Here is a 16,456-nt window from a genome sequence, read left to right as displayed (position 1 = left end):
ATGAATAAACAAATAAAGAAGGATTTTGTCAGGGTTTGAAAGCGCAAACATAACAAATAGATTATAGAAAAATATATACATTTAATATCTTAAAATGGATGAATACATAGAATAAACATTCCAAAGAATCGATCACAGAATATACAGAACTACATGCAAAGCTGATTAGTCTCTACATGTTTCGCCATACAAATAGGGCTTCTTCAGGATAACGTCTGATATTAAAATACTCCTGAAGAAGCCCTATTTGTATGGCAAAACATGTAGAGAATAATCAGCTTTGCATGTAGTTCTGTATATTCTGTGATCGATTCTTTGGAATGTTTATTCTATGTATTCATCCTTTTTAACGTATTAAATTGATATATTTTTCTATAATCCATTTGTTATTTTTGCGCTTTCAAAGTCACACAAAATCCTTCCTTATTTGTTAGCTCTGCAAATTTGTTTTAAATACATCCCTGTAGTGTCTATTTACTTGACTCAACCTCATCATGTCACACACACAGAAACATGTATATCAGATATAAGCACCAGAAAAAATAAGGATTCTCATCCATACAGAGTTTCATCACTTCCGATCACACTTAGCTGATTTACTAAAGGAGGAAAACGTTCACATTCACAGAGAATGTTTTGTTTTCTGTTTTCAATGGAAATGGTCACTGATCTTAATAAATGAGGTGAAGCTGTGCACACTTCAATCATCCAATCATGTGTGAGCAAAAATTCTGTTTTTTTTGTTCAGTTTTTCTCTGCACATGATTGGATGTTCTCTGCAAAAAGGAATTTTGTTTCACTTCATTCAGTAAGATTTCCTAAACATAACTGATCTGATTATATTATACCAGTAAGACCTTGGTTTGAGAGTAACTTGGTTTGAGAGCGTTTTGCAAGACAAGCAATTTTTTTTTTTTATAAATTTTGACTTGATACACAAGCGATGTCTTGATATGAGAGTAGCGTCATGTCACAACTGAGTATAAAAGAGAAGAGAGGCGCCTCTCTTCTCTTTTAGCAATATTTAGCAAAAAGTGTAGCAATATTGTTACATTTAATGAAGGTACAACATTTAGCAACATATTGCTACATTTAGAGGTGCCTCTCTTCTCTTTTATACTCTGGAGCTCCTGCTGGATTTTGCTTCTAATCCCCTTGTGGAGGCTTACATTTGTAGATGGATATTTTATGGTTACACAACCTGGTCACATTGCTATAAACTTTTTATATGGACTATAAACTGAAGGACTTATAAATAAATGGTTGTGGAATGAATCATCTGAGTTTCCAATTATTTCTTATGGGGAAATTTGCTTTGATATACAAGTGCTTTGAATTACAAGCATGTTTCTGGAACAAATTATGCTTGCAATCCAAAGTTTTACTGTATTAGTTTTCAATAAATAACAACAATAGTCATAATAGTAATTAATAATATTAATAATAATAATCAGTATTAATATTCTATATCATATTCCACTATGGATACATTGCCATAGATAACACATGGTGATCTGATTATATTATACTAGTTTTCAATAAATAACATTAATATTAATCATAGTAAATAATAATATTAATAATAATAATTGGTATTAAAATTCTATATCATATTCCAATAAGGATACATTTCCATAGATAACACATGATCAGAATAGGAAGGACGGTTATAATTACCTGGACTGGATTAACTGCAGTCAGCTTTATATTGATTCTGAATTGGATAGAGGAGGGGAGAATTTATTATAAATTATATTATATATATTATTATATAATTATTTATTTTACCTATCTTAGTGAATGAGGTGAAGTTGTGCAGACTTCAATCATCCAATCATGTGTGAGAAAACATTCTGTTGTTTTTTTTTTTTTTTCAATTTTTCTCTGCACATGATTGGATGCTCTCTGCAAAGAGGAATTTGATTTCATTTCATTCAGTAAGATTTCCTAAACATCACAATAAGATTTGATGATATTATACTAATATATATTAATAATAACAATAAAAAATAATCAGTATTAATACTCTATGTTATATTCCACTATGGATACATTTTCATAGATAAGACATGATCAGAATAGGAAGGACGGTTATATTTACCTGGACTGTGAGGACGGAGCTCTTCTGTCTTCTATCAGTACAACTGCAGTCACTTTCTATAGGAATCTGCTATGGATGGGGAGGGGAGGGGGGGAGGGTGAGTGTAGAGAAGGGGAGGGGGGAAAGGGATGGGGGAGGCTTTTCCTAGAAATGGAAGATTTCCTAGCAGCACATAAAAATGTTACTTTCACTTTCATTTTAATCCTCTTGTATTTTATTGTATTGTAACTGTATTGTCTCCCTTTTATATTGTAAAGTGATGTGAAAACTGTTGATGTTATATAAATCCTGTATAATAATAATAATAATAATAATAATAATAATCCCTGTCATCTGTTCTTATTCTGTATGTATGGACTCTGCACAGTACTACTTCTCTTGTCCTGTATGCCAAGTGTAATTCTCAGTATCTGTTCTTATTCTGTATGTATGCATAATTACCAATTGTCCCGAATTTCCCGGGGCATTTCCGGGATTTAGACAATTTCCTGAATTTATTGCTTCCCGGGAAATGTCCTGAGAAATCCAGGTTTTCCACGATTTTCCACTGCCGCAGCTAGAGGTCCGCGGCCGGCTGAGACATTGTCTGCACAGGTCCGCTGGCCGCCATTTTTAAGAAGACCAGGAACACGGCTGGGCGGCTAGATTGAGCTCCTGTGTCACCACCCACCCTCCACCCCGCTTCGCTCCCACCACCCCCTGCCCCACTCCACCCCATTATTGTAATCATGAAGCTGGTGGAGATATACTAGGAAAAAATACAGTTGTAAGGGGGGCTCCGCTGGGGAAACCTGATGTAAGGGAGGCTCCGCTGGGGAAACCTGATGTAAGGGGGGCTCCGCTGGGGAAACCTGATGTAAGGGGGGCTCCGCTGGGGAAACCTAATGTAAGGGGGGCTCCACTGGGGAAACCTGATGTAAGTTGAGCTCCGCTGGGGAAACCTGATGTAAGGGGGGGCTCCACTGGGGAAACCTGATGTAAGGGGGGCACAGCTGGGGAAACCTGATGTAAGGGGGGCTCCACTGGGGAAACCTAATGTAAGGGGGCTCCGCTGGGGAAACCTGATGTAAGGGGGGCTCCGCTGGGGAAACCTGATGTAAGGGAGGCTCCGCTGGGGAAACCTGTTGTAAGGGGGAGCTCTGCTGGGGAAAGCTGATGTAAGGGGGGCTCCGCTGGGGACATCTGATGTAAAGGGGGCTCCGCTGTGGAAACCTGTTGTAAGGGGGGCTCCGCTGGGGAAAGCTGATGTAAGGGGGGCTCCGCTGGGGACTTCTGATGTAAGGGGGGCTCCGCTGGGGAAACCTGATGTAAGGGGGGCTCCGCTGGGGGCACCTGATGTAAGGGGGGCTCCGCTGGGGACATCTGATGTAAGGGGGCTCCACTGGGGACACCTGATGTAAGGGGGGCTCCGCTGGGAACATCTGATGTAAGGGGGGGCACCACTGGGGACACCTGATGTAAGAGGGGCACCGCTGGGGACATCTGATGTAAGGGGGGCTCCGCTGGTGACACCTGATGTAAGGGGGGCTCCGCTGGGGACACCTGATGTAAGGGGGTGCTGCTGGGGACATCTGATGTAAGGGGGACTCCGCTGGTGACACCTGATGTAAGGGGGGCTCCACTGGGGACACCTGATGTAAGGGGGGCTCCGCTGGTGACATCTGATGTAAGGGGGCACTGCTGGGGACATCTGATGTAAGGACGGACTCTGCTGGGACACTTGATGCAAGGACGGATTCTGCTGGGGGCACCTGATGCAAGGACGGACTTTGCTGGGACACCTGATACAAGGACGGACTCTGCTGGGACACCTGATGCAAGGACGGACTCTGCTGGGACACCTGATGCAAGGACAGACTGTTCCGACGGTATCTGTTCTTATTCTGTATGTACGGACTCTGTACAGTACTACTTCCCTTGTCCTGTATGTCGGGTGTAATTTTGTAAATGCTGTATTATGGCCACTAGATGGAGTTGAAAGTAACAAGAGATATAAAGTAACAATTCTAGAGAACACTGGAGGGATTAGCAAATAAATGTAAGCATTCTTAGAAAGACATATGTATTTCCTATCTGCCCGAGCACAATTTTGTGTCCATAATGCAGTATTCTGTACATAATAAAACAACACTTATTTAGAAGAGAAATAGCCTACATAACATTGGTATTAGCCTAATTCACGCAGAACACATGTGACTTTCATGCGACGTTTGAGGGTTTACGTTGCAGTCTATGGCACTCAAAAAAAAAACCCCGGAAGGGTAGTTACCACCAAAATAAATCTCTTTTTGTGTGAAAAAAAATCTCATATGGATACAGTGTTGCATGACTGCGCAATTGTCATTAAAAAAGTGTGAAAGTGCTGAAAGCTGAAAATTGGCCTGGGCAGGAAGGGGGTAAAAGTGCCCGGTATTGAAGTGGTTAACCACTTCAGCCCCGGAAGGATTTACCCCCTTCCTGACCAGAGCACTTTTTACAATTTGGCACTGCATCGCTTTAACTGCTAATTGCGCGGTCATGCAATGCTGTACCCAAACGAAATTTGCGTCCTTTTCTTCCCACAAATAGAGCTTTCTTTTTATGGTATTTGATCACCTCTGCCGTTTTTATTTGTTGCGCTATAAATGGAAAAAGACCGAAAATTTTGAAAAAAAATGATATTTTCTACTTTTTGTTATTAAATAAATCAAATAAACTCAATTTTAGTCATACATTTAGGCCAAAATGTATTCGGCCACGTCTTTGGTAAAAAAAATGCCAATAAGCGTATATTTATTGGTTTGCGCAAAAGTTATAGCGACTACAAACTAGGGTACATTTTCTGGAATTTACACAGCTTTTAGTTTATGACTGCCTAAGTCATTTCTTGAGGTGCTAAAAAGGCAGGGCAGTACAAACCCCCCCCAAATGACCCCATTTTGGAAAGTAGACACCCCAAGGAAATTGCTGAGAGGCATGTTGAGCCCATTTAATATTTTTTTTTTTTGTCCCAAGTGATTGAATAATGACAAAAAAAAAAATTACAAAAAGTTGTCACTAAATGATATATTGCTCACACAGGCCATGGGCATATGTGGAATTGCACCCCAAAATACATTTAGCTGCTTCTCCTGAGTATGGGAATACCACATGTGTGGGACTTTTTGGGAGCCTAGCCGAGTACAGGGCCCCGAAAACCAAGCACCGCCTTCAGGATTTCTAAGGGCATAAATTTTTGATTTCACTCCTCACTACCTATCACAGTTTTGAAGGCCATAAAATGCCAAGATGGCACAACCCCCCCCCCCCAAATGACCCCATTTTGGAAAGTAGACACCCCAAGCTATTTGCTGAGAGGCATGTTGAGTCCATGGAATATTTTAAATTTTGACACAAGTTGCCGGAAAGTGACAATTTTTTTTTTTTGCACAAAGTTGTCACTAAATGATATATTGCTCAAACATGCCATGGGCATAAGTGGAATTACACCCCAAAATACATTCTGCTGCTTCTCCTGAGTACGGGGATACCACATGTGTGGCACTTTTTGGGAGCCTAGCTTCATATGGGGCCCCGAAATCCAATCACCACCTTCAGGATTTCTAAGGGCGTAAATTTTTGATTTTACTCCTCACTACCTATCACAGTTTCGAAGGCCATAAAATGCCAAGATAGCACAAAACCCCCCAAAATTACCCCATTTTGGAAAGTAGACACCCCAAGCTATTTGCTGAGAGGCATGGTGAGTATTTTGCAGCTCTTATTTGTTTTTGAAAATGAAGAAAGACAAGAAACATGTATTTTTTTTCTTTTTTCAATTTTCTAAATTTTGTGACAAAAAGTGAGGTCTGCAAAATACTCACTATACCTCTCAGCAAATAGCTTTGGGTATCTATTTTCCAAAATGGGGTCATTTTGGGGGGTTTGTGCCATCTGGGCATTCCATGGCCTCCGAAACTGTGATAGGCAGTGAAGAGTGAAATCAAAAATTTACGCCCTTAGAAAGTGTGAAGGCGGTGCTTGGTTTTCGGGGTCCCGTACGCGGCCAGGCTCCCAAAAAGTCTCACACATGTGGTATCTCCCTACTCAGGAGAAGCAACAGAATTTATTTTGGGGTGTAATTTCACATATTCCCATGGCATGTTTGAGCAATATATCATTTAGTGACAACTTTGTGCAAAAAAAAAAAAATTGTCTTTTTCCCGCAACTTGTGTCACAATATAAAATATTCCATGGACTCGACACGCCTCTCACCAAATAGCTTGGGGTGTCTACTTTCCAAAATTGGGTCATTTGGGGGGGGTTTGAAATGTCCTGGCATTTTATGCACAACATTTAGAAGCTTATGTCACACATCACCCACTCTTCTAACCACTTGAAGACAAAGCCCTTTCTGACACTTTTTGTTTACATGAAAAAATATATTTTGTTTGCAAGAAAATTACTTTGAACCCCAAACATTATATATTTTTTTAAAGCAAATGCCCTACAGATTAGGGTGTTTCATTTTTTTTTTTCACACAGTATTTGCGCACTGATTTTTCAAACGCATTTTTTTGGGAAAAAACACACTTTTTAAAATTTTAATGCACTAAAACACACTATATTGCCCAAATATTTGATGAAATAAAAAAGATTATCTTAGGCCGAGTACATGGATACCAAACATGACATGCTTTAAAATTGGGCACAAACGTGCAGTGGCGACAAACTAAATACATTTTTAAAAGCCTTTAAAAGCCTTTACAGGTTACCACTTTAGATTTACAGAGGAGGTCTACTGCTAAAATTACTGCCCTCGATCTGACCTTCGCGGTGATACCTCACATGCATGGTGCAATTGCTGTTTACATTTGACGCCAGACCGACGCTTGCGTTCGCCTTTGCGCAAGAGCAGGGGGGGACAGGGGTGCTTTTTTTTTTTTTTTTTCTTTCTTTTTTTTTTGCTTTTTTACCTTATTTTTAAACTGTTCCTTTCATTTTTATTTTTTTTTTAATCATTTTTATTGTTATCTCAGGTAATGTAAATATCCCCTTATGATAGGACTAGGTAGTGACAGGTACTTTTTTTTGAAAAAATTGGGGTCTATTAGACCCTAGATCTCTCCTCTGCCCTCAAAGCATCTGACCACACCAAGATCGGTGTGATAAAATGCTTTCCCAATTTCCCAATGGCACTGTTTACATCTGGCGAAATCTAAGTCATGAAATGCTCGTAGCTTCTGGTTTCTTAGGCCATAGAGATGTTTGGAGCCATTCTGGTCTCTGATCAGCTCTATGGTCAGCTGGCTGAATCACCGGATGCATTTTCAGGTTCCCTGTTGGGACAGGAGAGCCAGAGAAAAACATGGAAGACGGTGGGGGGGGGCATTCCCTACCACTGCTTGTAAAAGCAGTCTAGAGGCTTATTAGCCACTAGGATTGCTTTTACATGAAAGCCGACCGCTGGCTGAAAAGAATGATACCAAGATGATACCTAAACCTGCAGGCATAATTCTGGTATAACCACTTAAAGTCCAGCAACATACCAGTACGTTGCTGGTCCTTATTGGGCATATATTGTAAACTTTTTTTTCATGCAGCCTGTGGGCTGAACGAAAAAAAGATATTGATCGGTGGGTATGCCCACCATTAGAATACCTCCCTTCATCCACCCACTTGTAATGATGGGCATACATGCACTGTATATATATATGCTGAAGCATGGGGGCATCCTCCTGCAAAAGTTAGGAGCAAATCGCTCCTCCGCCTTCTGCTGCCCCCACGCTTCGGCATATATACTGAAGTATGTAACTGTGGTGGTGAAATCACCTCCGACAGCGCTGGAGTCACGGCTTTATGTATCGTGGGAGCAAACGCTGTTGCTGTCAAGATAAATAAATCCGCGCTGCAACTGAATGGCGTACCTGCTAAGCAAATGATGGTTAACAAAAAAACAAAGTAACATTACAGTATAACAGTAATACTTACCATACCTGCAAATCAAATACAAAAAAAAACATAGTAAAAAATAAAACATTTAATGCAACCTGTGCCTACCTAAAATATATATATGCCGAAGCATGGGGGCATCCTCCCGCAAAAGGCAGAAGCAAATCGCTCCTCCACCCACTGCTGCCCCCACGTTTCGGCATATATGCTGAAGTATGTAACTGTGGTGGTGAAATCACCTCCGACAACGCTGGAGTCACGGCTTTATGTATCGTGGGAGCAAACGCTGTTGCTGTCAAGATAAATAAATCCGCTCTGCAGCTGAATGGCGTACCTGAAAACAAAAAAGTGGTTAACAATAAAAAAACAAAGTATAAAAAAATTGCATACCTATAAAGCAAACATGATAAAAACATAACAATAAAACATTGCAGTATAGAATACAATAAAAAAGAGCAGAACAATAGAGAGAGAATAGAGAGAGAACAATAAAAAAACAACTATTTTTGTTTTTTTTATTATATATATTTTTTTGTGTTTTTTTTCTTTTTTTTTACTTTTTTTTTTTTTTACACTTTTTTTTGTAACTTTAACTTTTTTAACTGGTACCAGGTTTGGGTCTCTCAAAATGCGATGGCATCTTGGCAGACCCTGTGAAAGTGTGTCCTAGTCCATGCAGTGCTGTACCCTACGCTAAAACTCAACTAATGTATGGTAGCGTTCAAAACATTCACCAGTGCAAAGACCAGGATTGTCAGGACAGAAGGGACAATAATACTGGGTGTCACGCCTAAATCCGCGCTTGCTGCAGACACGACATCTTTTTTGGGGGGTTCGTTGGGTAGGGGTACTTGGGAGGACATATAGAAAATGCCTCTCATGCAGCCGGCTTACTGCATTTGGTTGGGGATGGTGAGGTGGACCACCGTCCGGATACAGAAGGGCTCTGACGATCTCTTCCTGGAATTTAAGGAAGGATCCAGTCTGTCCTGAAGCTCTGTATAGCACATAAGCATTCAGCAAAGCCAATTGTAATAAATAAACATACACTTTTTTGTACCAGCGTCTGGCCTTACGGGCAACTAGGTACGGCGCCAACAACTGGTCGTTGAGGTCCACCCCTCCCATATTTTGGTTATATTCGTGGACACAGAGGCGTTTCTCCACAACACCAGTCGCCGTAGTAATTTGGACCGTTGTGTCTGCATGAAGGGAGGTAAGAACGAAAACATTCTTATTGTCCCTCCACTTCATAGCGAGCAAGTTATTACACTGCAAGCAGGCTCTCTCCCCCAGCCTAAGACGGGAATATACAAGCCGCTGGGGAAAGCCCCAGCGATTAGGTCGCACGGTGACACATGCTCCAATCTGATGATCAAAAAGGTGGCTAAAAAGTGGCACGCTCGTGTAATAATTGTCCACGTACAAGTGGTACCCCTTTCCGAATAAGGGTGACACCAAGTCCCACACTATCTTGCCAGAGCTTCCTATGTAGTCAGGGCAGTTTGTCGGCTCTACATGACTATCTTTGCCCTCGTAAACCATAAAACTACATGTATAGCCTGTGGCCCTGTCACAGAGCTTATAAATCTTGACCCCGTATCTGGCACGCTTGCTGGGAAGGTACTGTTTGAATGACAAGCGGCCAGAAAATTTAATCAGGGACTCATCAATGCAGACAACTTGATGGGGAGTAAACAAGTCTGCAAAACGTTGGTTGAAGTGGTTTACGAGGGGCCGAATTTTGTAGGGCCGATCGTATTCAGGGTCTCCACGAGGACGACAGAGTTCATTGTCGTTGAAGTGCATGAACCGCAAAATCTGCTCGTATCGTTCCCTGGCCATGGAGGCAGAGAACACAGGCATACGGTAAATTGGGTCAGTGGACCAATATGACCGCAACTCACTCTTTTTTTTATGCCCATGTTGAGGGAAAGGCCCAGAAAGAGCCTAAATTCAGAAACCATAATTGGTTTCCAATCTCTGGCAAGGGAGGACTGGGGAATAGTGGCGATGTGTTGACCAGCGTACAAATTGCTTTGGTCCACAATAGATCTATAGAGATCTTCGTCGAAAAACAGCGAATAAAAATCCAGTGGCATAAAATCAACTGTTTCCACCTGAATTCTGGGTTGGCCAGTGAATGGGGGAAGTACGGGTGCTGCAGAAGTGGTGGGTTACCAATTCGGATTGGCGAATGCAGCAGGAAGGGCACTATGGGCACGACAGGCCTGTGTTCATCTTCTTGGTGGCAGTGGTATACTACTTGTGCTTGCCACCTCGCCAGCTTGAACTGCACTTATGGGACTTGCCACGAACCAAGTGTTACTGCAGTGCTGGATGTATGACCAGGGTGTACTAGGCCGCTGGTGCTTGCCAGTTCACCAGAAGGAATAGCGGCACTAGTACTTCTCTGCTCCATACGAAGGACCTGCGGTTCTTGCACTTCAAGGACAGAAGAAGAAGATTGGGGTCTGGTATGCCTGACCTTAGCAGGGACCACAACTCCGTCGTCAGAGCTATCTGTCATGGAGCCGCTGTCCTCTACAGGATCGTATTCTGAGCCTGAATCTGACAGATGAGTGACTTCATCTTCACTATCTGTCATGCTCAGAAACGTGTAGGCCTCTTCACTAGTGTACCTTCGATTTGCCATTTTGGGCTCTAAATTTAGGGGTACACTAGTGAGACTCACAGGCAAAAAAGCTCCTGACTTTTAGCGACTAGTACTTCTCTGCTCCATACGAAGGATGCTACCAAAAAACTGTTAGCGATTGCAGGGATCAGGCCTGACTCTGTGAACGCTGCAGTTATGTGTGCTTAGTGTTTTGTAAGTGACAGTTATCAATCGATACTGCACTTGGGTGGGCTGGGCTGGGCCGAGGAGCAAAATGCAGGTGCTAGCAGGTATCTGGGCTGATCCTGCTAACACTGCATTTTTGGGAACCCTAAACTGCTGAGGACGCTAGTTTGGATCTGATCGGATCAGATATTGATCCATTCAGATACTATAGCACTAAGGGAGGTGTATGCTGCGTACGGAGGGTGTTAGAGGTACTGGCACTAACCTGACGCTGCCTGGGGTGACACAGACCTTATCTGATCCTAAAAACGTAACTTATATCACCGCCAGGCAATTAGGGGGTTAAACCTTTATGAGGTAATAAACGGCGGGTGCCCTAAAACTATAATAAACTATAAAAAAACAAACTAACTAACCAGCGTCACCCGTAACACTTATACGGTGATCGCTGGTGAAAGGGTTAACTAGGGGGCAATCAGGGGGTTAAAATCTTTAGTAAGTAGTATATGAGGGTCCCTAACGCTATAAAACACTGACGGCGAACCTATATACTTACCTCCCTAACTAGCGTCACCTGTGTCACTAATACAGCGATCAGAAAAATGATTGCTTAGCGACACTGGTGACGGGGGGTGATCAAGGGGTTAACCTTTATTAGGGGGGGTTAGGGGGGTACCCTGGACCTAAAGGGGGGTACCCTGGACCTAAAGGGGGGTACCCTAGACCTAAAGGGGGCTAACCCTAACTGCCCTAACACTTATAACTGTCACAAACTGACACCAATGCAAAAAAAAACTGCTATTGGTGTCAGTGTGACAGGGGGTACAGGGGGGTGATTGGGGGTGACTGGGGGGGTGAAAAGTGTGCCTAGCGTGTTCTAATGAAAGTGTAGTGTTGGTGCACTTACTTGATGTCTTCCTTACTCGGCGCCGGAACGAATAGACCGGCTCGAGGAGGGATGACATCACTTCCTCTCCCTCTGTTTACATTACAGAGGCAGAGGAAGGATTTTCATTCGCCGGGAGCGATCGGGAGGGGGTGGCCACGAATGGATGGCCTCCCCCTCACCTCTCATCGCCCGCGAACAAATGCTGGCCGCCTCTGGCACCGGGGGGGGGGGCAGTCGGACCCCCCACCTGCGGGAGGCAGATCACGTACGTGATTTTGCCTGCCCGTGCCATTTAGCCGCAGTATATCTGCGTGAGGCGGTCGGCAAGTGGTTAAACATTCAGAAATGTCATCACCCTACATTAATCACCTGAATGAGCAGAGATGAGCACAATGAACATGTACAGCTGCTACTTCGTGGGTCCCGCTGACTTGATGTCTGCGGGGATACCCACGATCGTCTCACGGATCGGGAGCGGTGATCGGGAGCGGTGATCACTGTTGTGTCACACACAGCCCCTCCCCCCACAGTTAGAATCACTCCCTAGGACACACTTAACCACTACAGCGCCACCTAGTGTTAACCCCTTCACTGCCAGTCACATTTACACAGTAATCAATGCATTTTTAATTGCACTGATCGCTGTATAAATGTGAATGGTCCCAAAATCGCGCCAAAAGTGTCTGATCTGTCCGCCATAATGTCGCAGTCATGATAAAAATCGCTGATCGCCGCCATTACTAGTAGAAAAAAAATATCAATAAAAATGCCATAAAACTATCTCCTATTTTGTAAACAATATAACTTTTGCGCAAACCAATCAATAAACTCTTATTGCGATTTTTTTTACCAAAAAATATGTAGATGAATATGTATCGGCCTAAACTGAGGAAAAAAAATATTTTTTTTATATTTTTTGGGGATATTTATTATAGCAAAAAGTAAAAAATATCGCTTTTTTTCAAAATTGTCGCATTTTTTTGTTTATAGCGCAAAAAATAAAAACTGCAGAGGTGATCTAATACCACCAAAGGAAAGCTCTATTTGTGGGAAAAAAGGATGTCAATTTTGTTTGGGAGTCACGTCGCAGCAGCGCGCAATTGTCATTTAAAGCGATGCAGTGCCGAATTGCAAAAAGTGCTCTGGTCTTTGGGCAGCCAAATGCTCCGGGGCTGAAGTGGTTAAATAAAGGACAAAAACTGCCTACTGTATTTTTTTACATTACACTTTTTTTGGTGAATGAGTAGAGGTCCTATTGGGGGGGGGGGGTGCTGGGATCTGGGGCCCCCTTGGTAAAGGGAGCTTCTAGATTTCGATAAGCCACCCCCACCTGTAGATTAAGTGGTTAATAGGTGTTATGTACCATCTTGACAGACATTTAGAATTTGTTTCTATCGTGGTATGCGGGGCTTTTTTTCCCAAGGAATAGGTGCAGGAACTCCCACCTTCTGAGTCACCCTTTGTTTCTGCCCCGTACTTACCTCTGAGCACCGTCCCTTGGATCCACCTATCTACCTACCTACCTGTATACCTGAGAATACAGAACCAAGTATAATTTTGTGCTGCTTTGCACGGAATCTTTTAATGGTAACAAGAAAGACAGTAAAATAGATCCCCTGTTGTGAACAATAGACCCCACCCTAGCAACAGTAGACCCCCCAGAAACAATAGACCTCCCTCAGCAACAGCAGATCCCCCTATGCAACCATTGACCCCCCCAGCAACAATTTCTCCCCACAACAAAATAACACCCCAGCAGCAACAACAGATCTCCCATCAGCCAGCAACAATAGACCCTCCACCAGCCAGCAACAATAAACCACTCCCTCAACAGTAGATCCCTCTCAGCAACAATTGCCCGTCCAAAAGCAACAATAGACCTACCCAGAAACAATAGACCCTCCAGCACATCCCAGCACTCCTTTCCATTACATACATTCATTGCTGGAGGTGCCGGAACTGCATCCCCCCCCCCCCGCGTTCCAGCTGAAAAAGAGCCCTGGTGGTATGTGTATATATATATATGGGCGTGGCCCTATGACCGAGACAGATATGGATCACATAAACACGCGACAAGACTTACAACATAAATAGACCTCAAGTGTGCTTTGGTCGTCTGGTCGGTATGCCAAGAAAAGGGGGCATAGCCATGATAAGTAATAGGTGATTATGGAGAAGGATGTGCTGAGAAGTGCCCTGAAAAAGGGATGGGAGGGAGGCAGGGAGGGAGGGAGGGAGGAAGGGTATCGCGCACTGGAACCGACAAGGAGCATGGGCGAGTGGGCTGCTTAAATACCCTCCGGGCTCCTCCCATAAATTCAGTCCACCATACTAGCCTTATATATATATTTACACATAAATTCAGGCCACCATACTGGTCTTCTTATATATATATATATATATATATATATATATATATATATATACGCACTTTGATTGACAATTGCGCAGTCATACAACACTGTACCCAAATTAAATTTTTATAATTTTTTTCCCTACAAACAGATCACCTCTGTGTTTTTTTTTTTTTTTTGTAAAAAAAATGTAAAAAGACCAAATTAAAAAAAAAATGATATTTTTTTATATTTTGTTAGAAAATTTTGCAAACAGGTAATTTTTCTCTTTCATTGATGTACACTGATGAGGCTGCACTGATGGGCACCAATAGGCTGCATTGATGGGCACCAATGGGCTGCATTGATGGGTACTGATAAGGCGGCACTGGTGGGCACTGATAGGTGGCACTGATAGGCGGCACTGGTGTGCACTGAGAGGTGACACTGAGAGGTGGCACTGATGGGTGACACTGAAGGGCATTGATAGTTGGCACTGGTGGGCACTGAGAAGTGGCACTAATAGGTGGCACTGATAGCTGGCAGTGATGGGTGGCAATAATGGGCACTGATCGGCACTGGTAGGTTACACTGATAGGCAGCACTGCTAGGTGGCATTGATGAGGCACTGATTTGCACCACTGGTGGGCATTGATAGGTGGCTCTGGTGGGCACTATGGGCACTGGCAGGTGGTACTGCTTCGCACAGATGAGGCAGATGTGCCTTTTCCTCTTTGGGACCGATGTCCCTTGCACATAAGCCGGTGATCAGCTTTTTTTTTCTCCTCATGCTGTCAACGTGAGGAGAAAAAAAAACGATTACCGAGCTTTTGTTTACATCACGTGATCAGCTGTCATTGGCTGACAGCTTATCATGTGGTAAGGGACCAGGATCGGCCCCTCACTCAGATCTGTGATCACCCGAGCGGGGAGCGTGCAAAGGGGGGGACGTCATACGACTGCCTCCCGGAAATTTAGGTCCGCACTGTGGCCGTCATTCATTCGGCTATAGCGCGGACGCCAAGTGGTTAAATAACAAACGGACGGAGCTCTTCTGTCTTCTATCAGCACAACTGCAGTCAGCTTTATAAACTAATCTGCTGTGGATGGGGGGAGGGGGGCTTTTCCTGTAAATGAGAGATTTCCCGGAACAAAGGAATGTTACTTTCACTTTCAATCTCTGTTTGTAGGTTGGCAGATCCTTGTTAAAGGGATACTAAAGGTTCGTTTATTTTTTAAACAAATAACAAACATGTCATACTTACCTCCACTGTGTAGTTCATTTTGCACAGAGTGGCCCCGATCCTCCTCTTCTGGGGGCCCTCGGCTCTTGCGGCTCCTCCCCGTATTAGAGTTGCCTTGCGGGCGCGCTCCCTGTCATACAGTCTGCGTCCATAGACATTGAGTGTTTGACTAGGCCCTGCCCCCCGGCACCTGCGTCATTGGATATGATTGACAGCAGCGGAAGCCAATGGCTGCGCTGCTATCAATCTATCCAATCAAAACTGGGATTCCATGGAGAGAAGGACGGCGGGGACGCACCCATGGAAATTGTTGGCTCAGGTAAGTAAAACGGGGAGGGGGGGTCTGGGGGGCCAGACACTGCAAGGTGTTTTTTCACCTTAAGGCATAGGATGCCTTAAGGTGAAAAAACATGAAGGTTTACAACCCCTTTAAATAAGGACATGTGTGTTCCAATCCATTTTTTTGGTGCATTTTCTATGCATTTTACAGCGTTCCAGTACAGTCCAGTGCAGGAAAAAATGCAGCATGTTCCACTTTTTTTCCTGGAACTGGAACTGCAAGCACTGGTGTGAACTATGCCATTGAAATCCATATAAACCGTGATGTTTGAACACTCAGGATGGAGCTTTAAACTTCTGTTCAGTAAATATGATAAGGGGGGGCCACTTACCGGGTGAGGTGGATCTCGGTAAATATGATAAGGGGGACTGCTTACCGGATAAGGTGGATCTCGGTAAATATGATAAGGGGGGCCACTTACCGGATAAGGTGGAACTCAGTAAATATGATAAGGGGGGCCTCTTACCGCATAAGGTGGATCTCGGTAAATATGATAAGGCGGATCTCAGATTATAGAGATAAAACTCGCTCAGCAAAAGATACAGTAAAACCTTGGATTGCGAGCATAATTCGATTCCAGAAACATGCTTGTAATCCAAAGCACTTGTATATCAAAGCAAATTTCCCCATAAGAAATAATGGAAACTCAAATGATTCGTTCCACAACCATTTATTCATAAGTCCTTCAGTTTATAGTCCATATAAAAAGATTATAGCAATGTGACCAGGTTGTGTAACCATAAAATGTCCATCCACAAATGGAAGCCTCCACAAGGGGATTAGAAGTGAAATCCAGCAGGAGCTTCAGAGTATAAAAGAGAAGAGAGGCGCCTCT

General features: G+C 43.2%; 2 protein-coding genes across 5 annotated transcripts in view; one reads left to right on the top strand and one right to left on the bottom strand.

Annotated features, from left to right (window-relative positions):
• LOC141148309 (guanylate-binding protein 6-like) overlaps positions 1–2,186 on the bottom strand; it is a 291,205-nt gene extending 289,019 nt beyond the window's left edge. The window contains exons 1-2 of one of the 4 annotated variants that reach the window (XM_073635617.1): positions 2,102–2,186; positions 1,678–1,714 (exon numbers count right to left, since the gene is read on the bottom strand). The gene's annotated coding sequence lies outside the window, so the exon portion shown is untranslated. Of the gene's footprint in view, positions 1–1,677; positions 1,715–2,101 lie in introns of those variants that run through there. The other 3 variants (XM_073635618.1, XM_073635619.1, XM_073635616.1) reach the window with 3 other exon arrangements.
• Positions 1–16,456, top strand: part of LOC141148310 (guanylate-binding protein 1-like) — a 1,084,899-nt gene that overhangs the window by 959,229 nt on the left and 109,214 nt on the right. The gene's annotated exons all lie outside the window — the stretch shown is intronic.

The sequence above is a fragment of the Aquarana catesbeiana genome, linkage group LG06 (genome assembly GCF_042186555.1).
Source record: "Aquarana catesbeiana isolate 2022-GZ linkage group LG06, ASM4218655v1, whole genome shotgun sequence".
Lineage (NCBI taxonomy): Eukaryota > Metazoa > Chordata > Amphibia > Anura > Ranidae > Aquarana > Aquarana catesbeiana.
This window is presented reverse-complemented; position numbering and strand designations above follow the sequence as displayed.